This window comes from Carassius carassius, chromosome 21, assembly GCF_963082965.1.
Source record: "Carassius carassius chromosome 21, fCarCar2.1, whole genome shotgun sequence".
In the NCBI taxonomy this organism is placed as follows: Eukaryota; Metazoa; Chordata; class Actinopteri; order Cypriniformes; family Cyprinidae; genus Carassius; species Carassius carassius.
Genome location: NC_081775.1, coordinates 24,243,691 through 24,266,043, shown reverse-complemented (window position 1 = coordinate 24,266,043; position 22,353 = coordinate 24,243,691). Strand labels below are relative to the sequence as shown.

General features: G+C 38.8%; 1 protein-coding gene and 1 long non-coding RNA gene across 3 annotated transcripts in view; one reads left to right on the top strand and one right to left on the bottom strand.

Annotated features, from left to right (window-relative positions):
• Positions 1–22,353, top strand: part of elavl4 (ELAV like neuron-specific RNA binding protein 4) — a 77,889-nt gene that overhangs the window by 8,296 nt on the left and 47,240 nt on the right. The window lies entirely within an intron of this gene.
• LOC132097222 (uncharacterized) lies at positions 10–7,580 on the bottom strand. Its single transcript, XR_009422693.1, has 5 exons — positions 7,471–7,580; positions 4,590–4,629; positions 4,024–4,112; positions 559–667; positions 10–481 (listed from the first exon to the last, which is right to left on the bottom strand). It is a non-coding gene; the product is annotated as an uncharacterized LOC132097222 (long non-coding RNA).

The following is a 22,353-nucleotide window of genomic DNA, read 5'->3' as shown; positions in this document are numbered from 1 at the left end:
GTGTGTGTGTGTGTGTGTGTGTGTGTGTGTGCAATATTTAAACAGTGTAAGATATATAAGAAGCAATTTTTCCATGGGTATGACACATCTGATCAAAGATATGCCAACTTTTTTCTTTCTTTTAAAACTTAAAACAGACATAATTAGATACATTATTATTAAAATTCATTATAGACCAACTAAAATCCACTATAGACATTCACTGTTGCAGAGGGCTGAATAATATAATGAATAAGCTACATTCATCTTGTGGTTGCTCTAAGCAAAAGCTGGCCTGGTCAGCACAGGGAAAGCGTGGCCCCCTCTCTGAAGGGAAGCACTGATTAAAGACCAGGCCAGATGGACCACAGCGGTCTTCCTCATCGTGCTCGAGAGCTCCAACTGCGATCAAACACAGCAAAGGCCACCCTACAGCCATCCGTCATACAGCTCGGTCTTCACCATTGCTCAGTCCCCTTCCAGCCAACCATCAGTGACTGCACTTCACAAATGAGATGTAGAGAATCGTCAGTGATGTTAATGATCAGAAAAGAGCTCAAGTGTCTCGCTCAATGTCACCTTCATTTGGAACTGGCCATGAGGAGAGCTTCCCACTAAGCTTGATATCTGCTCAAGGATTCATCAGTGCCACATTCATCTCATTTTCCCCACAAATAATGAGGCTTACCTAAATGTAAACCAGAAAAACACACTCATTAAAGGTCATCATGATAAGTACCATCAAAATCAGCATAATTATTTGTAGTCGTATTTTTTAACCTTGATAGATTTTATTAGCACTGAAAATGCACAAAACTGAGAAAAAGTGAACACACATGGATGATACATATGTTTTTACCAGTTAAATCATAATTCAATCATTACCTCTATCCACATCCCCTAAAATATCTGAGCTACAAAACACAACCGTCGTTTTCAGACAGGTTTTTCGTATCTAAACGTAGCAAACGTCGACTGGGTGAGCCGAGCCTGAGCTTAGCAGCCTGACATGTGCAGTGCTGCCTGGCGGTGAAGCCGCCAAAAAAGTTGATGTGGTGTCGAGGTTCTCCTTTGAGGTGACAGGAACAGGAATTGGACTGGGTGATACTCATGTCCTCTGACAGAGAGAAATATTTGCTTCAGAGGGAGAAAACTTCACCCCTTACTCCCAAGCCGAATGAGAATTGTGACGATCAGGATATGTCAAATAAGAGATAGAATTTGACGTGTGGAGAAAAAATGACTGCATTTGTCCTTCAACAAATCAAAATTGTATACATTTTCTGGGAAAAAAAGTTATATACTTATTTTATATTCCAGTCAATTTTTCAATAAAAATAGGCCTACTACGTAAACCTTTTTTTAAACAAACTTTTTGCTTGAAAATACTAAATAAAATTAAACATTCAGTGTGTTGAATGTGTTTGAGTTTTTCTCTTACTAATCTGCTCATGAATAACAGGACAAAGTGAAGTGCCTTCAGAGAATTTTGTACAATTTTAAAACAAGGCTCCAAATGAGATGTGCAATTTTTAACGCACTTGAGCTGACAGCTTGCAGGGGATCTACACTTCAGTGTCTTTAAATAAACCTGTTATTATTCAGGGTGAAAATTGAGACAAAATAAATGTTCCATCTCACTAGAAGATTTTGCTCAGTTAAAACAATTATCACCATGTCTGTTGCATGTTTTAACATGTTAAAACTCTCAGAATAGATGCTTGTTAATGTGTTAATGTGAAGTGAATGTGTAGGATGCATTTGGTGGAAATTGATAACATTGATGGGATACTGATGGAGCATGAGTAACACACACATCCAAGGGGACTGCAGATTTGAAATATTTGACAAAGAGGAGCACTTGGATTTCTGGTTATGGCTAACAGAAGGAGTCAGGTGGTGTATGTGTGTGTTTGTAAGCAGGGAGAGATGGGGCATTCAAGGTTCAGAGTAATTAGTCAGATTGAGGGCTGAAACGAGGCAGTGTGAGAAGAGGCTGGGGCAAAGCATTTGTGTGTGTATGTGTGTGTATTTGTGTTAGAGGCCAGGCTGGTGGGATGCTCTAATTGGAACTAAGCGGCCGCAGAGGATCAGAGGTACTCCAGAAACAAAGGAGCACAGGCAGAAAAAGAGAGAGAGGGAGAAAGAGAGAGGATGCTGTACTGGGTGTGTGTATGTGTCTCTTAGTGTTTGAGTGAACAATAACTAAAGTGACATTTTACATGCTCAGCTAGCAAAGGCTTTGACCAAACCTCTGACTGCATCAAAATCATACACATGCCCAAACTCAGTTTTGAAAAAGAGAACAGACATTCTAGACAAATATATATATATATATATATATATATATATATATATATACATAAATATTTTCATTTCCAAGAAAATGTGTTCTTTGTTTAAAAACTGCACAATGACACTCATTCAAATATTACAATCCAATTTAACTACTGTACACCAGAACATATAAAATAAAATAAATTTTCAGTGTCAATTAGTTTGCTGAGCATATAAAACACCATTTTACAGAATGAAAATAAATCAATTAGGCTCGTTGCTTTTAGCTCGTTACTCAATTCGCATGCTGCTTCACTTTTAATGGATTTTTGACAGCCGGTAAATGATGTGATTTACATTAGCTAGCCTGTTATAAAACCCCTCCGCCGGTGGTCAGAACAGCCATCCTTTAGCTCAACAATACCTGCATAAATAGCCCATTTGGCAAAATGGCTGACATAAAATGCATGTGGGTTGGAGGAAAAAAAATCGGCATCTTATATAAAATAATGCCATCTTAGTTTGACTGCTATTACCTGCTGTTCGTTTTTCCGAAAGGCTTATCCAACGCATGATGACTAAATAAAATTCATTTATGTGTACAGACACACACATACACTTTTCTGCAATAGTAAAGATCCCTGAGGTCACATCCTCCCACTCAAAACCTCCATGTATTCTTGGCCAAGCCTCCCACCACAGGCCTCATGCCAGTCTAATCCCTAAGACCCCTCCCTCCATCTGTCCCCACCCAGCCCAGGAGTGAACAGAGAGACAGAGGGTCACACGCAGCCTCTGAGTCACTGGACACGTTCCCTCAGCCTGCACGTCTACTGCTGGTGTACACGGCCTTGATATAAAACACTCTCTCATACGTAGCAATCATAGCGGATGCTGCAAATGGGTAGCTGACAAATAACATGGACATCTTTTTTAATTAACAGGATTTTAGGTTCATATTTATACATATGTATAAGACAAAGTGTGCATTTTTAGATGTTATGACTGCTTATTTTATTCTTAAGCAGTCTTGTGTTGTGGCTTTCTTAAAAACAAATATTCCACGTAGTGGGGTCATATAAAAATGCATGTGTAATTGTACAACAATTTGAAAACAGTTTTAGTTGGGATTGGCAAAATGTTAAAGTGCCCCTATTATAGATTTTTGAAAATTACCTTTAATGCAGTGTGTAACACAGCTCTAAGTCAATGAAAAAATCTTGCAAAGTTTTAAATCTGTAAGTAAAGTTAATTATAAAGTTATTGTCTCTCAAAAGAAAGAGTTGACTCTGAATCATTTTTAAAATGAATCCCATGTCATTTTCATGTCAACATGAAATATTAGCATATTGCTTGCCCACTTATTGGTCTTTTTGCATCAGTCTGAATGCAAATTCATTCTTTGACAATAGGCGCCACTTTTGGAGCAGTAAAAAATTGCGTTTTCCCAGGTAATGCTGTACACAAAGCAGCACTGTGCTCACAAACGCTACTTTATCAGGCATTACAGGCAAGATGAGATGAAAATGAGACCAATCACCACAGATTAGCGTCACGCAAAGGAGGGGTTTGGAAAAATGAATCAGTAAGCAAATCGTTTGGGAGTCATTGGGCAAGTAAGGTAAAAATAAATGCATATTATAAGACAATGAAAGTGTTTTTTTTTTTACCTTTCATGCATGTCAACCTGTTGTTGGGGACTCCCAAAACCAAAATATATACCTTTCATTCATCAATATTTTTAATACAGAGAAATTGAAATCAAACCTTTCAGAATGGCCTCGTCTCCTCTTCTATCTACAGCATCGGCTGCAACAAAGACCAAGAAGCTGACATTTAGTTCTTTATAAAGATTTCTGGGAGAGAGACAGGAAGAGAAAGTCGGGAAGATAACTGTCATTGTAAAAATCATTCTTGTTGTTTATTTAGGATTTCTTAATGTTTCTTTGATTTGTAACAAAAGCAACCATAGTGTAAAAGTCTCAGTAGTGATGAATATTAACTAATTCCACAGCGATCTAATCTATTTTTTGTTATATATTGTTGTTTGTTACATAACTATTTCCAGGAGCTGATCTGTTCTGCCATTATTGTCTAAAAAAAGACAGAAAAAAAAACAGTCAAGAAAGTAAGGGAGCAAAACGTTCAATCTACATGCAATAAATCCACTCCACTGAACATACAACATGTAAACATGTACATCTGCAAAGAGGCACTTAGCACTTTGCTTACATTCAAATTAGCATTGACTACCCACATGAATATGTCTCTCTCACACACAAATATCTGAAATGGCTAATGGTCAGCCAAAGTAGACAAAGTAAAAAACCTACCGCGAGTAGTATTCCACTACCCAACCTTTCCTCTATTGCTCTGCATAAACACACAGTATGAAAGTAAAAATAGGCATCTGTGAAGTCAAAGTACACATTTGCTCCTACCACATGCCATGTGACAAATGGTCGGTGGTATCAGAAGGTAGATAAGGGTGCAGAGCGTTGCTTCTCATTTTCGTTCAGTTTGGAGGTTGTGAAGAGCTCAGTGATGGTTCCCATCAGTGGTTGCTAGACTTTCGATTGGTGAACTCATACAGAGGTTAATGGACTAACTCAAGTTTGCCTGTGCTGTGATGAGAGGTCCTGTGTATAATTGAATCAAGCCTGCACATGAATGAAATGACAGGCAGTTTTTTTTTCTATCTCTCTCTCTGTTGGTGGGAGGGACCCGAATTAATGTCTTGTTGTGAGGAAGATGAAAGGTAATGCCTTCCATAACTCACATGGTGCCACATGGTTCAGTGAGCAAAATGGGATGCAAAACACAATAACTAGTTTGTGGTGTGTTTTGTGATGTGGGCTGAGCATTGCATTTTAAATATATATATATATATATATATATATATATATATATATATATATATATATATATATATATATATGTTTTACACACAAGCACATGTTTGTTTCTGTGAATTGTGGGGACTTTCCATAGTCTTCTATTACTTTTATCCTGACTAAACATTTTTTTTTATCCCCTAACCCAATTCTAACCCTAAACCTACCCCTTACAGAAAACATTTTTGCATTGTTACACTTTGAAATAAACATTATTTACTATTTTTTATAATTGTTTACCTCTTGGGGACTGCAGGCCAGTCCCCACAAAGTCAAATATTTCAGGTTTTAATATCCTTTGTGGGGACATTTGGTCCCCACCATGTAGCATAAACAAGTACACACACATTTAATTATATTTAAACTATTATATATATGTAAAATTGTATATTTAAATATAATTATATACAAAACAAATATTAAATTAAACTTTAATAACAAATATTTTTAACAACATTTAATTAATACTAATAATAAAAACACATTTACTTTTGTCAGATGCGTTCATTTGAACTTCAGCAAAAAGCACACCATCATGCTACTGGGCCAAGCGCATTTGAAAAGACCGGGGAATATAAATAGTCTACATAAAGTATGGGTTTTCTAGGGTCGAGTGCTCAAGTACAATTTCCCCAAGAGTCAGGCCTGGCCATCCAGTGAGAAATGTCTTTCATTTTTTATGGCTGTGCTGGACTCTCATGCCAAAAGTGGTTCTTGTCAAGTCAGTAGCTCACCGTGAGGGACATCCGCCGCGGTTTATGGAAGTGCAGGTGCGGAGATGATAAGACCACAGCTGTTTTCTAGCCCATTCCAGCCCTGTGATTTGTTCTATTGTACCAGTACAACAGCACAAAGACCTGCACCATATTAAAATGACACCCCTATTATTTCCCAGCAACAAACCTGAGAGCAAAATGTGAAAAAAAAGACCCCCAAAGACCTATTGAATGTGTGACATTAGGATAGTATATGTGGAGTAAATGGGTGCAAGCAGGAAATGTGTTTTTGCCTGTGATGAATTACATATCTTGGTAAATAAATCTGAAATCCCTTCATTCGGCAGGCAGTCGCTCTCGGGCAGCCCTCACTGGTGGAGATGTGAAATGGGTTTTGTCAGGGGTGGGAGCGGCTGGTCTCGTGGTTAATTATTGATTCAGTCCGCGTGCAGCTGCGAACAACCGAATGTGGGAACAGTTTGCAATTTTATTTAGAAAAGAGACAATGAAAGAAAACATATAATGGATTGGATGACATTATTTTACAAAGACTGCTCTTCTCACATCAGTAGATGCAACTGAATTTTATATGTGCAGGAACGAGTTTAAGAGTGTGCGGGGGGGGGGGGGGGGGGGGGGGTGCTTGTTGTCACATATGAAATATGTTAATATTAATGTGAATATTAATAAGCTTGTCTTGCTGTTACTGATGTTCTACACTGATTTGACATTGAGAAGCAATACAAGACTTTTTAAAAATAAAGTAATTTAGATTTTAACATCAAGATACTGCAAATAAAGATCAAGACATCAGAAATAAAATGTATAAAACTGTTTGCAATTAAAGTTATTGGTGATTATTATTAGCGATAAAGTTACTACATAAAGTCAGTAAGGTTACATTAATTCTTCATAAATTATTTCACATTTCACATTATATAATATATATATATATATATATATATATATATATATATATATATATATATATATATATATATATATACATATATATATATATATTGCATTAAATAAATATTAAATATTTCATTTCTATAAATATATAAACATATAAATGATTTCACATTCATTGCACATTTCACATACTTTCTCTGAAATAAGCGTGATTTGTTCTTTTTGCTTTATACACAAACAGTTTTATTTTAGTTGCGGACTTAAAATATGTTTCCTGAATTAATAAGAACCAGGATACAATTTTAACTTGTAAAAAGTTATTATATAAATGTTTATATCAAAAATATATACCAACGCTTGTGTTAACGTAAATGGTTTAAAAAGTCTTAGGTAACGTTACTGCAGGTAACTTTGCTAGTGGCTCCAACTTACAACTTGTATTGCACACCAGATTGCGTGTGACAATCTAAAAGCAATTTTCGAGTTGCAACAGAACGCAAAAAATACATTTATAAATTCCTTTAAAAAAATATTTGCTTACCTCGATAGTGAAGTAAAATACACTGTGTGCATTTGCGTTCTCCCTCAGGTTCCAAATAGTAAATGAATCCCTATCTATTAACCTAGTCATCCCAAATACAGTTTGCTTTTGACAGACTACACTTAAAGCCAAAACGTTTTACTTGTACCTGTCTCCCACTTGCAAGCGAAGGTCAAATTAGCTGTCAATCAGAGCCACTATTTCCCCAAAGGCACGACGCTCCCCAGTGACTCGCGCCTCACCCTCTCCAACCGTCTCCTCGAGAGCAGCGCGCGCCACCCCTGTCTGTCCCCGCCCAGCCAATCAGATCTCACTCTAGCCTGACTCTACGTTCCATAAATGGTCTGAAGGAAAAAAGGGAAGCTCGCACTACTAGCTCCACAGAGTGAATGAGGGAACCGATCTTTTTTGTTTTTATTGTTTTATTTTGGATACTTTTTCCCCTTAATAGACGAACAAATCGACACTCTCCGACCGACGCCGTAAGTTTCCGACTCCGTCTCTCCATCTCTCAACCGACCTGTCTGCATCTGACTGTCCTTGGGTCCACGCGACACCATCAAGACTTTCGGGAACGACTCCCCGCTCAAATAAAAACGCTCAAAAGCGCAACGTTTATATTTTTTTGAACGGGTTTTTGAATAAAAGAACGAGCTTTTTCTTTTCCCCGTTCACCTCCGGACACGAGAATGGTCATGGTGAGTAATGTGCTCGCAATTGAAAGAGTATTAACGTCAACGTTACGTTACACTGTAGTTGAAATCACTGAAACACCGTTATGCTCAGCTTTAAGAAGGGCTTCATCACTCGTTATACTAATTTTCGCTTCGCTCTTTTCCTTTCTGTTAATCACATAAACGGCGACAATAGGAATGAAGACAGAATATTAGTACCGAGAGATTATTCTAGGGAGTCATTTTGCGCGCGCGCGTGTGTATGAGTGAATGTGCGTGCAGTTATGGTGTGTACAAAGAGAAGGTGTGTGATCAGTAACCTGTGCCTTCTTCAATCTGATACTCAGTAGATAACAAATGTGGTCTATGTAATTAAACATGTTTCGTCTCACATTTAACACTTACTAAACATTTGGAGTCTTAATTGCTTAACTCTATTGAAACTACTTTTTGCCGTTTTTGATAGCAATACACTGAATGTGTACAAATATACATAAATAATTATACGTTTTATGTTTAATTAATTTATATAATTCAAAAATATGTGTGTGTGTGTGTATATATATATATATATATATATATATATATATATATATATATATATATATCTCATCCAAATAAAAGTTTTTGTTTAGAAAAATATGTGTACTGTGTATATTTATTATGTATATATAAATACACACGCATGCAGTATATATTTTGAAAATATTTACATGTCTATACATTTGTATATTTATATTCTTATATTGTATGTAAAAATATTTAATATATAAACATAACATAGATTTCTTATATATGCATGTGTTTGTATTTATATATGCATAATATGTATGTAAACAAAAACTTTTATTTTGGATGCGATTAATCGCGATTAATTGTTTGACAGTACTAATTATATATATATATATATATATATATATATATATATATAGACAAATTGTAGTCAAAGTGGTCAAATATTTCCAAATAATGACCGTTGTCAAGGGCAGCACTGTGTAATTCACTGTTGCTTCCTACCATGTTAATGTTGATGTTCTGTCTCATTAAACAAGTGTACAAAATAATTTCCATTAAATTCAATATTCACTGTTAAACTATTTATTTAACCTACAATTGGTAATGTATTTAGCCCTAAAATAAAAGGAATAATGTAAAGTCGGCAGGTCTTCATTGCAAAATAAAATCTGCAATAATGACCATCTAACTGTACATTATCCCTTTATATACATAATATATAGGAATATATAAAAGCTTAAACATACTCTGCAATCATTGCATGCTTTTAACTTGCATTAATTACTAGTGCTGCACAGGCACCCTATTACCATAATGCCTGTAGGTGCAATCAGTCCGCTCTAACTCAAGCTGAGACCTCAGTTGCGATTGATTGCCTGTGCTGCTTCTGAAAGGGCTTCTGCTAGCCGAAGCGCCTGTGCCTCCGTCTACAAGGCTGCCAGAGCGAAAGTGTTAATTTTCCAGAGTAGCGCAGATGACGGACAGCCGACGCAGCCAGTGAGAGAAGTGAGGAGGAGGGTGCTGCTCTGATCTCACCAATGAGGAGGGGGCAGGGAGTGGGGCTGCAGCGTTCAGCTCTTGCCGAAGTCCATGCATTCACAAGCAGCCTCACTCAGAGGAGGAATGCCCACTCTCTCTCCCGCTGGCCACACGCTGCTTCGCCACCGCTGAGACACATACAGAGAGAGAGAGGAGAGACCGAGAGAGATCTCCAAGTGAGGAGACATTAGCACGGCTTTAGGCGTGAACTCTCCCCGCCGACTTACAAATGGAGTGGAACGGGTTTAAGATGGTAAGGATGCTGCGGTGGTTTTGTGCAGGCAAGCGTGTGTGTGTGTGTGTGTGTGTGTGTGTGTGTGTGAGTGCGCAAGTGTGTGTTTGCCCTTGCTGTGTCTCACTGCCTGCAGCTGCAGTGGCAGCATTGGAGTCTCTCTCTGTCTCTCTCTATTCGTTCTCCTCTTTTTGAATTCTGCATGCTACTCCTCCCCTTTATGTAGGATGAGAGGAGCTTTATTTGAGAACAAGGCTGAGGAGAAGAGTGGAGAGGAGAGGAGAGGAGAGGAGAGGAGAGAAAGGACAGGTGTAGCAGGTTCTTATATGCTGCGGTTTAAACTCCATTTACGATGTAGAGGCAGTATTAAATCTTAATGCTCACCTTTTTTTGCTCTCATCTTCCATTTTCATTCTCAATTTAACACTTGTCACTCCAGTTTGATCTGTCAAAATGATACAGCCGTATAATTCATGTGATTAATGTGATGATTGTATCATTTTTCTTTATGATTTACCAAACAAATGCTTTAAAATTTGTATAAAATTCACATTTAGGTAGAAGACGATGAATACATAGAAGGTTGTGTAACTGTACAAACGTACATGCCAGAGTGTAAGTTTGTAAATGGGAATGAGTGGGAGTGACCTTGTGTGTACGTGTGCATGAGAATCTATAAGGCAGTGTGTGAGGGTGTGTTTCCATACATAGTGTAGTTGGTGTTCAGGCACGTCTGGAGATCACTGCCTGTGTTTGCCCATCTTCTCTGATAGAGGTAGGGCAGGCTGCACTAAACATGCTGCGCTGTGTGTGTGTTGTGCTAGTGTATGTGTCCATTGTTGACTAAGGGCTCAGAGACTGCCTCCCCCGGCTGTCACCAGGCTAGTGGGAGACTGTGCCTGCCAGGAACCAACTCTCCCCGAGAGAGAGAAATGAAGAGAGAGAGACAGAAAGGGAAGTAGGGAAGCTTACAAATGAAGCTGGGTAAGAAAAAACCTAGGCCTGTGTTAGCACATCACACAAAGGTGGAAAACATAATTGCATCATTTCGAATGGCCAAGGCAGCACAGATATATGTATTTACTAAGTTGTAGTGACTGTCAAATCCCCCATCTGAGCGGTGCATGTTCAAATTTAAATGTGGGCAGCATTATTCATTTTTCAAGCAAATGTTTGACTGTTTGTGTGTGGGCTTTAACACGCAATCAAAATGCTAATTGAAAAGAAAGCGATTCCCAACAGTGAATCCCTGCCTTACCTCCTGCCCCCTTTCTTTTGTGTGAGTGAGGTAAAAACACAGTTTCTGCAGAAAAAAACATTGGGACAGTGAGGGGGCTTGTCCACGATGCTTATAGTGAGAGAGGAAATAAGATGTGGGAGGGAAGGAGGAAGTTAAAAGGTAAATAGCTTCCACATAGGCCTATACATTTCTCCTCCTACTCCGCAGTGCTGACGTCCCAGCTACATGTGCTCCTAACGGCCATTACACAGAACTATGGCCAGGTAGACACAGCCTCTCCTCTTCTTTCACCTCACATCTTATTCCCTACCTCTACTTCACCTCTATCCTTCCTCTTAATTTCACTCCCTCCTCCAAACAGCCTCACTACTCTGCTTTAGGGCTTTCTCCTTTGTTGTCCGACTCCAAGGTTGCTTATCAATGCTAATAAGGCTAAAGCTGGACTGAATATTAAAAAGGGATGGATGAGGGCGCAGGTGGACAACTGAGAGAGAGAGAGAGAGAGTGGGAGACAAGATGCCGAGATGCTGAAATCTGGGCAGCAGGGGTGGGAAAAGTGCCCCAGGATGTGTAATGGCTGGGTGGAAGAGTTTGCACCCCTCTCCACACAGCATGACTACACATGACAGCTGAGTGTCAAAGTGGGCCACTTGATTTTTCTGAAAGTTAAAGTAGAGGCTCAGGTTGCCCCCCTCTGGCCGTGAAGACTCTGAGGCTTTGCAAGCGTGTGACACCACTGCATCCATCCCTCACAGTTCCCACTGCAGGAGAACCGCAGCATCCATCTGACCGACTGCCTTGGAGTGCTTTTGCAACTAGCCCTCAGACGGTGGCGCCTTCCACCTGAGTTTTAAACATGGTTCACTGTGCAGGTTTCAGTATTTCAGGCAAGGTACTTTCAGTATTGCTTTTCAATATAAAGGCATATTAATTCTGTTTTTGAAACTTTTTGTCTAGATTATAAGATATTAATTTGAAGATGCTTGGACTGAATAGCTATTTAGTTTTTTTGACGCAAAAAATGTCAATAAAAATTGACAGTTGGGTCCAAGAACAAATATTGCTTTAAAGTGCCCCTATTATGCCATTTTTACGGTTCCTAATATTGTTTTGGGAGTCTACAATAGGATTACATGCCAAAAAATGCTATCGTGTTCTTAAAATATGCATTTAATATCACCTCATTTTCCAGGGGTTCTCAAACAATTTGTTCGAAGCAGTTCAGTTCAGTCTCTGCTCTGATTGGTTAGATGGCCTACTCTGTTGTGATTGGTCTATGGCATACGGCATACATGTCGGAAACGATACACATATTTCAATAGTTCTGTATTTTAAACGCTGTGAATCAGTGGAGCAGCTCGACCAAATAAACAGGATACTGATCCATCTTTCAACAGCTAGCATTTTGTGAATCCCACGTTGATGTGATTGTGCGCAGGGTCAAGTTCGCAGCCAGCCCGATGCAGAACATAGGCGCGCATTATGCAAATGTGTTATCCCATAATGTGTAGCTGTCACGGAAGTGGGATTCGAATTATTAATGACTCGTCTAGACTGTACTGAGTTGATTCTTTATTTTGGGAGACAATAACTTTATTTATCGTGCACTTTCAACTTTACAACTTTGCAGATCGTTTACATTCACATACAGCTACATTTCTTACTGCATGAAAGGCAACACTGGAAATGGCATAAGAGGGGCACTTTAATTTTGAAGGAATCAGAGGATGTGCCAATGATAAATGTATTATAATAGCAGTAAATGGACTCCTCCGCTCATTAAGACATAACAAATGGTTAACATTAGATCAGATAACCTGGGACACATGAAATACGGCTATTGAAGGGAAGCTAGACATGACATGCTAAAATGTCATTTCTACAATCATTGATAGAATAACAACACAAAACCGGATTCACTTCTCATCCATTTGATTTAGCACACAACATTTAAGATAAAAGGACAACAGAATAGGCGCGAGTCTTTTATATATCTGCTAAATAACATTATTGGCAAGTGTATTCTTTGCGGTATAGTTTTAAAATTAGAATCCATGCCAGATACCATATTTAAGTCTTTATGCTCTTGCTGCCATTTCGACATGGCATCTTTAAAAGAGTAAACAGCACTCTGTAATCTATTTGCTATGCTCTTCATTCCGATTTGAAAAAGTATCCTAATACTTAATCGTTTTCAACGGCTCTGACAGATTTAGAACACAAATGTAACCTCTGAATGTAATTACTGAATGAGCCTCACTCTGCCAACTGATTAGAGAAAATGCCTTGAGAGTTACTGAGGTAACTGAACATCCAGCTCTAGGGAGGATAGAGCGCACTGACAGGTGAAGTCAGAATGCACTTATTAGACAGGTCTCACATTCAGACTTAAATAACTCAGAGAAGATTTCAGTAGCTAATGTGAGCTTTCATCACATTCCATATTTGTGATCACATCGCTTCTGGGAGAATTTTACCCTTAGTGTTCAAACGAGAAGCGAGTAAATCGACGAAGAAAACCTTAGAAATTGTGCTTGTAAATTTTGAGCTTCAATTAAAATTTATCTGTGAGATGTTTAGATAAAAACTGCCCATAGGAAAGAGATATCTCTTTAACATCTCGGTTGTTTCCTGCAGAAGGCAAATGAGAAAAGTCTTTTAGTTCTCAAAAATGGCTTAGTCGAGAAAATTGTTTCAAAAGTAACATAGCAAAGTATGCAAAATGTTCCAAGTTTATACTATAGATGCTATATTATTAGCATTAACTTCATAGCCTTACTATAATTCAGTAATTGTTATTAATGATAACGTGTGTCTTTTTATTGTTCAAAATCTTTTTGAGGAGAAATATATAAAAATACACTAATGAATGAAACATAACCAAATTATCTATATTTGAAAGAGCATCACCTGAAAAAACTGGGGCAAATCGAATGCCTGTTACGTTAAAAAAGATTGTATCTAATGTATTAATACGTTTTAGGTAAGATTGAACAATGTGCTATGAAAAATAATCTGATATAATCTTAATAATATCCTTTTGCAAAGAGGCCTTTTATTATGTCAAAGCTAAATATACATGAATAGCAACAAAATGTTCAGGTTTAAATTTTAATAAACGTCCACAGTGATTTCTCAGTTTGATTCATCCTCATTTTCCTTGCAGAAAGCTAAGCAGAGAGCAAGAAGGAGAGAGGGAGCAAGCAGGCTTCACAAGCGCAAGCATAATAATTCCTCTGGCGCAAATTCAAAGTGCCACGCACAGACAGACGATAATCGGTCGAATATACACAGAACACACAACCTGCTTACCAACACAACACACCACTCATCCTGGCACACTGACAGATGCCTCTCCAGGTACATATTGCATATATATATGTTGACCAGAGGCTTGATCATAAACAGTGATTGTTGGTTAGAGTTGAATTACAAGATAAAACAGAGAAAGGTGAAAAAAGCGCATTACCGCCCATTTCTTTCAAGCTGGCTCTTATCCCCTATCATTTTAGCTTCCGACCTCCCTCATCCTCCATCCCACTTTCTTTGTTTCATTCCTTCTCCTGGCTCCCCCTCCCTCTCTCTCTCTCTCTCTCTCTCTCTCTCTATCTTTCTCTCTCTTTCTGCCTGTGTGTTTTGGAATTCATACAGGCGTTCGGATTTGAGTGGCAGGCTCTCTTGAGACTGTGCACAAACTGCACATTTCTCTGATCTACATTTTGCACCCCAGGAAAAGACAGCAGCAGGCGAGTCTTTACTCGCACTATTGTAAACGCAGTTGCGTTTTCTCTCCTGCCCATTAGCCAATTAACTGACCTGCCTCCCATGATGCTTAAGGACATCTCAAGGTCATTCACATTACGGTGACTTGCCTCACACAATCATACAGAAATCTAAAGCTCTAAAACCTTTAAAAACCCATAGCTTTGTGACTAAAATGACTGATGCATTTAAAAAAAATTGCATAATGTGACGAAGGTATGGCATTCAAAAGAGCACACTTTAGGAGAGATTTTATTTGTGCTCGTTTCCCGTGGGTAAAAAGGGGATACAATTAGAAGAAATGAGACGAGAAAGGGAACATGGATATAAATGTCAAAGATAGTTGCTCTCTCTGAATATCAGTGCCCGGAGGTCAAAGGTCACAGCAGAGGAGGGTTATGGAGCGTAACAGGCACATTAGCTCCCACACAACTGAGAAAGGGCAAAGGTGGTGGCCCACAAAAACCGTCTTCCCCACAACAGTAACCATAGATACCGCCGTTGGCATTTCATGAAGGAATTGCTTTGCGTGAATTCTTGCCCCTGTGGATCTGCTCAGGTTGTGGATATTGTTATCTCGCTGTCAAGAGGAGTTAGGCTGATTAGAGGTGAGAGCAGACCTTTAGCAGAAGTTGCTGTCTTGTCCGGGAGCAAATGTCTTCCCTTATACAAACACACCCTGCTTTTTTTTCCTCAGAGAAGCCAGGCATTTATTCCATTAGGTCTCCATCAAGCTACAATCAGAAAGCCATTGTTAGTAAAACAACGTCAGAAAAACACTAATAAATATTCCAAGCACGAACCAGAATGCAAAAAAGAAAAGAAAAAGCAGTATTCCCCGTACATTATGCACAATCATCACTGAACTCTGATTCTGAGGGATTCTATGAGGATAACCCTATGTTTTTTACATTATAGATGAGCATAGATAGCCCCCTGTAGACATTTTCAATTACAGTGTACCCTGACATTGGTAGATTAATCTGCTCTTTTGAATGCATGCCACATTTGCTGCTTTCGTTGATATTCTGCAGAGGTTTTATCTAACCAGCTGCAATGGAACACATTAGGTCGGCCTTTCCCTCATAATGCTATTCTTTACATCCCACCTCCAAAGAAATAAGGACATCCTGGAGACGTGTTGACACAGCGTTTAGGTCATTGCAGCTTTGTAAAATCAAGATGACAGTAAAGTCTATCACTTCACTATAGTTGCAGAAGAGGAGGGAGAAGAAATGACCTCTTGTAAATGACACCCATTCATCTGCATTTTGGAGCATGCAGTATATGAGTAGATTCTAGCCCTGACATATATGAAGAGGTTAACAGATTGAATTTCATTCACCTCTTTGTCTCTCATATTGAGATTGGTGCTATTTATTAGCTGCCTGTGCTAGTTAGTAATTCAGTCAATCTTCCATCAATTACCCAGGCGTTCTCTTATTAAAGCAGATGCTGTGGGATTGCCGCTCTGTCTTGCAGCTACTTTCTTTTATGAGCTTGAGTGCAGAACTTAATCAATAACTAAACTGACTTGCATAGAGATGTTTCTCCACCAGCTGTGAGTTTTGGAGGGTTAAAGATAGGGACTACAAAATAATTTATTTACGGCCATTAAAATGTGTTTTACAGTGTATCAGATATATTTTGGGTGCTATAAGATATGTATTATACTGCATGTCTGCTAATTTCCTGGATTTTTACTTCAGTTTTTAAAACCATAATAATTTTAAAACAATGTTCAATGTTATCTTTAGTAAATCTTAAATTGAATATTTTTCATATTGTACATTACACTGTTGTGATGCCTTGTTCACTTGTAGCATTTAAAATAAGTTTAGTTTCTAGTGTTTATTTTTTTTTTTATAGTGTACCATTTTAATTCTACGTCTAATAATGGAGATTCGGCAGACATAAAAACTAATCAACTTTTTGTATTACCCAGAATTACAAAATCAGGGAATCTGTTTTTTTTATTATTCTTTATATATATATATATATATATATATATATATATATATATATATATATATATATTTGTCTTCACGTTTTAAAGGATTGGCTTTTTCATTTCCCTGAAGTTCTGTCAGACCGTAGTTCTTCCCTGTAGTATGAAAAAAGGCAGAAAATTAGGTCTGTTTGTTGGTGCAAAGAGAAGTCCAATGCTGGTGAAGAAAAATGGTTAAAACATGCAGAAGGCAAAGGAAAACAAAACACCACAGGGGAATGAGAAGAGAGATTGATGGAGGAATTGTGTGTTGTGTTGGAATGGAAATGGGGAAAAAAAAGAGATAATGTTTTGGAAAAGAGAGAGTGTGGAAAAAGGGACTTTGAGAAAGAGGCTGCAGGAAGATGAGGAGGCTGTGATTGGATTAACCAGAGCTCATGTGTGTGGTGTGTTAGAGTGAAAAATAGAGAAAGAAGGAAAGATCAGTGTGTTTATGTGTTCAGAAGCCCACCTCATCCTCTCAGGAACTTGAGACCGCAGTTAGCTGCCTTACAGTACGTGCACGTCTTCCCTTCCTTACATTCCCCTCACACACAAACACACACATCTACTTTCAGGCTATTTGTAAAGCTTTTAATGTTTCTCTATAATGAGCAAACATGGCATGACAAACTTAAACAGAAGAAATAATTATATATTAAGACAAATATATGGTGCAAGGTCTTCAGCTGGGTTTCACTCTCTGCATAACAAAACACATTCATCCTCATTTTACCAGCTCTCCACACTCAATGCAATACTCACGAAGGGCTCCCAAGCGCAACTTTAAAACTCGTCTATATAGCCTCAATGTGATTTTTAGTTGGTAAAGCAGCTTGTTAGCCGGAGAGGTTCAGGAGTGCACAGTATGCATAGTTTCCAGGGCACGGAGGAATGAGGCTTCTCTCTCTCTCTCTCTCTCTCTCTCTCTCTCTCTCTCTCTCTGCCTGGCGCAGGTGCGGCACTGTTCTGCCACCTGCCAGCTACCTACAGCCATGTCAACACCCCACCTGGAGCTGACACAGCCTGCATACTGCATGCACAGAGTAAAAGAAAACCACAGAGACACACTAGCACAAATAAAGAGACAGGACACATATACACACAACCTTGACAGAGGAGATATCTGAGAAAAGACTGCATTTGCACAGTGTAGGACTGTGTAGAAAGACAAATATTCTGTGATAGTACAAAATATACTACATAGTTACAGTATGTGTGTGTGTGTTTACAAAGCAAACAATTTTATTGCATAATACTTTACTAATATTTCATATAATGTGGAACATTTTTATACAGTTTATTTTTGACCCAGTGTAGAAATGTTGTTTACATTTCTATACATGTAACAACATATTTATTTTTACTTGAAAGTCAAGCCCCAAATATTCAAAATTCAGTCATATAAGATTATATATATATATATATATATATATATATAGATTTACACTGGTGGGGTGGGGTGACACACACACACACACACACGTATATATATATATATATATATATATATATATACTTTTTTTTTTTTTTTACATATAACAACCTAACATATCATAGATAACATTTTGTGAATGTAACTGTTCATATATTTCATATATATAGTATTTAGGGGTCAGTTATATTTTTTCCCCAACAAAAATAACTATATTGTGATATATACCATTATGTGATTTAAAATTACTCATACCTTGATGTAATACTTTGGTCATACCGCCCACTCTTAGTGTTGCTCAGAAATTTCCTCATGCAGACATGGCAAGGTCACCTTTATTGAAATGCAGAAGTCCCCTGATGGTGGGAGGCACTAGTGCAATATCTATAATATATGTAGGGGTTAGATAGAGCAAGTGGAAGGGTATGTGAAAGAGAAAGAGTGTGTGGGGGTGGGCAGATCTCTGAGCCTGTCGCTGACAATCAACTCGTGGTCCAAGGCTAGTTGACAGACAAGGACAACATGCGCACACACCACAAGAACTCCCCTGTCTCATTTTGATCATCGCCCTGCAATAAAGCACATTTCGTAACACAGATCTGAGCGATTTTAAAGACACATCCACCAAGTACTCTCCCGTTAAATATGCTTTAATATGACACAATAGCCTCACGTCTGATAGTGAAGGCTTCTCCGCGTCACAAGCAGTGTTTGTGTCCACGAGAGATATCAAAGAGATGGCCTGGGGCTGGACTATGTCAGTGGCATGCTATTGGGTGTGTGTGTGTATGTGCGCAAAGCCAGGCCCAGCAGACCGCTTACCCCATACTGCCTGAAGGATGTGAGTCCTATGGGCTGGCTGAAGCAGGCAGAGGGCCAAACTCTCATATTTCCATCCGGACCCTGAGGATAGAACTGGTCACTGGAGCCACACAAATTTAAGTGTCATCCCTGAATCAAGATGCTCACCAATTTTCTGCTTGCCTTGGCAGTGAGCTGGGCCACTACCAGCGGCTAACGGAGCCAGCGGCCCCATGGCAGCATGGACTAGATAGTGGATTATGCAAAACGCAAACATGCAGTTGAGAAATTCAGCTCTATTTGACTTTTTCGTATTATTATGGCTGCATTTGTTTGTTTTTTAATCTTTATCAGCATGTACCGCAGTTGTGTAACTTCATGAAAACATTCATTTTTGCATTGCAGTTCATCAGCACAGCATTGCAGGTTTTTTTTTTTTTTTTTGCCTTTTTTATTTGAAAACTCTGCTGAACCCTCACCAACACATTAGCCGTACTGTCACGTTAGGCGCTAATTCGTCTCCACAGAAGATCTGCAAGAGAGGTTAATTTAAGGCCAAGGAGATCCCACGCACTGAGAGAAAATACAGCCATTCATCCAGAGAGAGAGAGGGGGAAACTGCAAAGGAGCGACGGTGGATAGAGAAAGAGAGTGGGGTCAGCTGATGAGGTCACCGTTGCGAGATTTGGAGAGAGTGGGTAGGGAGAGATGCAGGTGTTTCACCAGACCTGTAGCCCAAAGGAAAAACACGGCCTGTGTCACTGATGCTGCCGTCCCCCACATACACCCTCACATTTCTGTCCTCCAATCATCTTTCCAGTTCTTTCATTGCATCTCCTCCTTTTCCTTTCTTTCTTTTCTTACAAGAGTTTTAGAATCCAGAACCAAAATTTTGTACCTAACCCCAAATGCGTGCTGTGTCAATCTGTATTCATGTATTTTTCATTATTTAAAATCTCTGATAATGGTTTCAAGCAAATAAAACCCTCAGACAATCAATCATCTGTCCATTATCCAGGCATTTAAGTGAGAAAATGTATGTATTTATTTTTTTCAGCTTATATGATTTCCATTTGGACGATTAAAAAAAAAAAAAACTGGATGGTGTTTTTTAAAAAGAGAAGACAATCTTTATTATATCTGGTAGGCTATATCATCTGAAGCTAGAAAAATCACGTATTAACATTTGAAATGTATTTACAATCTGCTGACCTAAAATGTAACTGCTTAAAAATCCTAATTCTTTATTAACATAAAACTGCTCAAGCATCATAAATTTGTGAATCCCTGTGATCACGGCTTTCAGCATTCTAGTGTTTATGTTTCTGCAGTGGCCTGTATTCAACCTCGCCTATTACTCCACAGTCCTGTCATTATACAGTCACCCTGAGTCACCCCAGGAAGCGAATCCCGCCTTTGAACGGCAAAAGGTCAGAGTAATTCCTCTGAGACATTCATTGGACATAGACGGGAGCATGGAACCCATCTCTGAGAACAGATGCTAAGAATGAACACGAGGCATAGGCCAAATGAACAGCAGCCTTCATTACTGATCAAATGAGGCTCGCTCTAATGATGGGGTAATGTGATCAGGGTGTGGTCCTCTGCTATCTGCTGGAACAGGCCCATCATCATCACCCAGGGGAGAAAGGCAGTGAAATTATGGGAGAACCGCCTTGAAAGCTTCTATCGATCAGGCGTAACATAAAACCGGACTTCATCTAGCGTGGGAAGAAGAAAATGTGTCAAGCTAAAGTTAAATGAAAAATTGCTTTTATACCAATGCATTTATTATTCGAAGTCCCTCAGAGGAAGAATAAGAAGGAAAGAGAGGTACTCAATGAGAGAAAGGATGGAGGGAGGGCGGAGAAGAAAAAATCCATTTGGTAAAGTAGATGCGGATCGATGGTGCCAGAGCGGAGCAGTCTTGGCGCATGCCGTCCCACATTACTGCCCTGATTGATCTGCCGGAGTGGCAGTCTGACCCGAGGGCTCTGGAGGAGGTGTCCCACTGAGCAGGAGAGCCCACGCAAAACACGGGGAGAGAAAAATAAAAATCAATACACACAGAGAACTTTACTGACCTGACGTTAAGATACAAGAAATGTATGAAGCTGCGTACCTGAATGGGTTCTGACAGCTCACATCCCCTCCAGCAGTTCAGTGCGCAGGAGGGTTGGAGTCTCGGGCAAGTGCAGCGACCTCTGCGAACATTAAGGAGACTTGGACCCTCCACCCAGAGACTCTATTAAGTACAAATTTGTTTATTTCTCAATCTGAGACTTTATTATTATTATTATTTTTTTTAGGGGATTTAGTCTAGGGTTACTTACCAGAGTCATGCTGTTTTGTTAAAGGAGCTAAAAAAATGAATGAAGGAAAAGGTTATTCCCCGGCTATATCTAGTGGTATAAGTATGAGTAAACAGAAAATATAGTGGATGAACAAGATGAAATCCTTTCCTTGGCTTTGAACCCCATGAGTGCGTGGCAAAAACAGCAAGATCATACATTCACATATATCTAGCTGCTGAGGGTGACCTCCATTTTGTGGTAGGCACTCTCACTTTTAACAGTGCCTCTGTGATGTCAATTATCCGCCCGTAAGGTTGTGTGATACAGGCTGTAGGTGCATGGAAATGATTGTACGAGATGCTTCCGAGTCCAGTGTGGCTCCTGTTTGGGTTAAGTATGGGTTGTTTGACCAATAACGTCAAACAATGGTGGATGAAGTGGATGATTTATTACCCATTACATGAGCAGAAAAGAAAAGCGTGGGATACTTTTTTTTTATGTCAGAGGGTGAGGTGACATCTCTGTTTTATTTTATTTACTTATTTATTTTTACCTTGGCTGCTGTGGTTAAAGTAATGGCGGACTTATGCTAAGCTAAAACGAGATTGCATTTTCTTCAGTTTTTAAAAACCCCATGGAGTCATTTGTCCACTGCGGTTTTCTGATGTGTTAACGTATTAGCCTAAACAGAAAACAGGAATGTTTTATAACATGTTATATCATCAACATTATCAGTTCATTTTCCCTGAAGAGAAAGATATTTTTTAAATTCGTATATCTGCTAAAAGTCATTTTGTCAATGTTTAGGAGAACATTAGCATATAGATGGCCTCAAAGCTAACATACATAGTAGACTCATACCACAAAACTCTCATTTGGATTTCATGGGGTATTCAATATTGGTAGATATTTTGTAAAAGAAAAGGCATCTACATTTAGTGTGTGTGTTTCTGTTTATGTGTGTGTGAGAGAGAAAGAGAGAGAGTCAAGAAGGTAATCTAAGAAGTAAATAGTTATATCAAGGGAAATGCCTTCAGATAACTTACCTTACA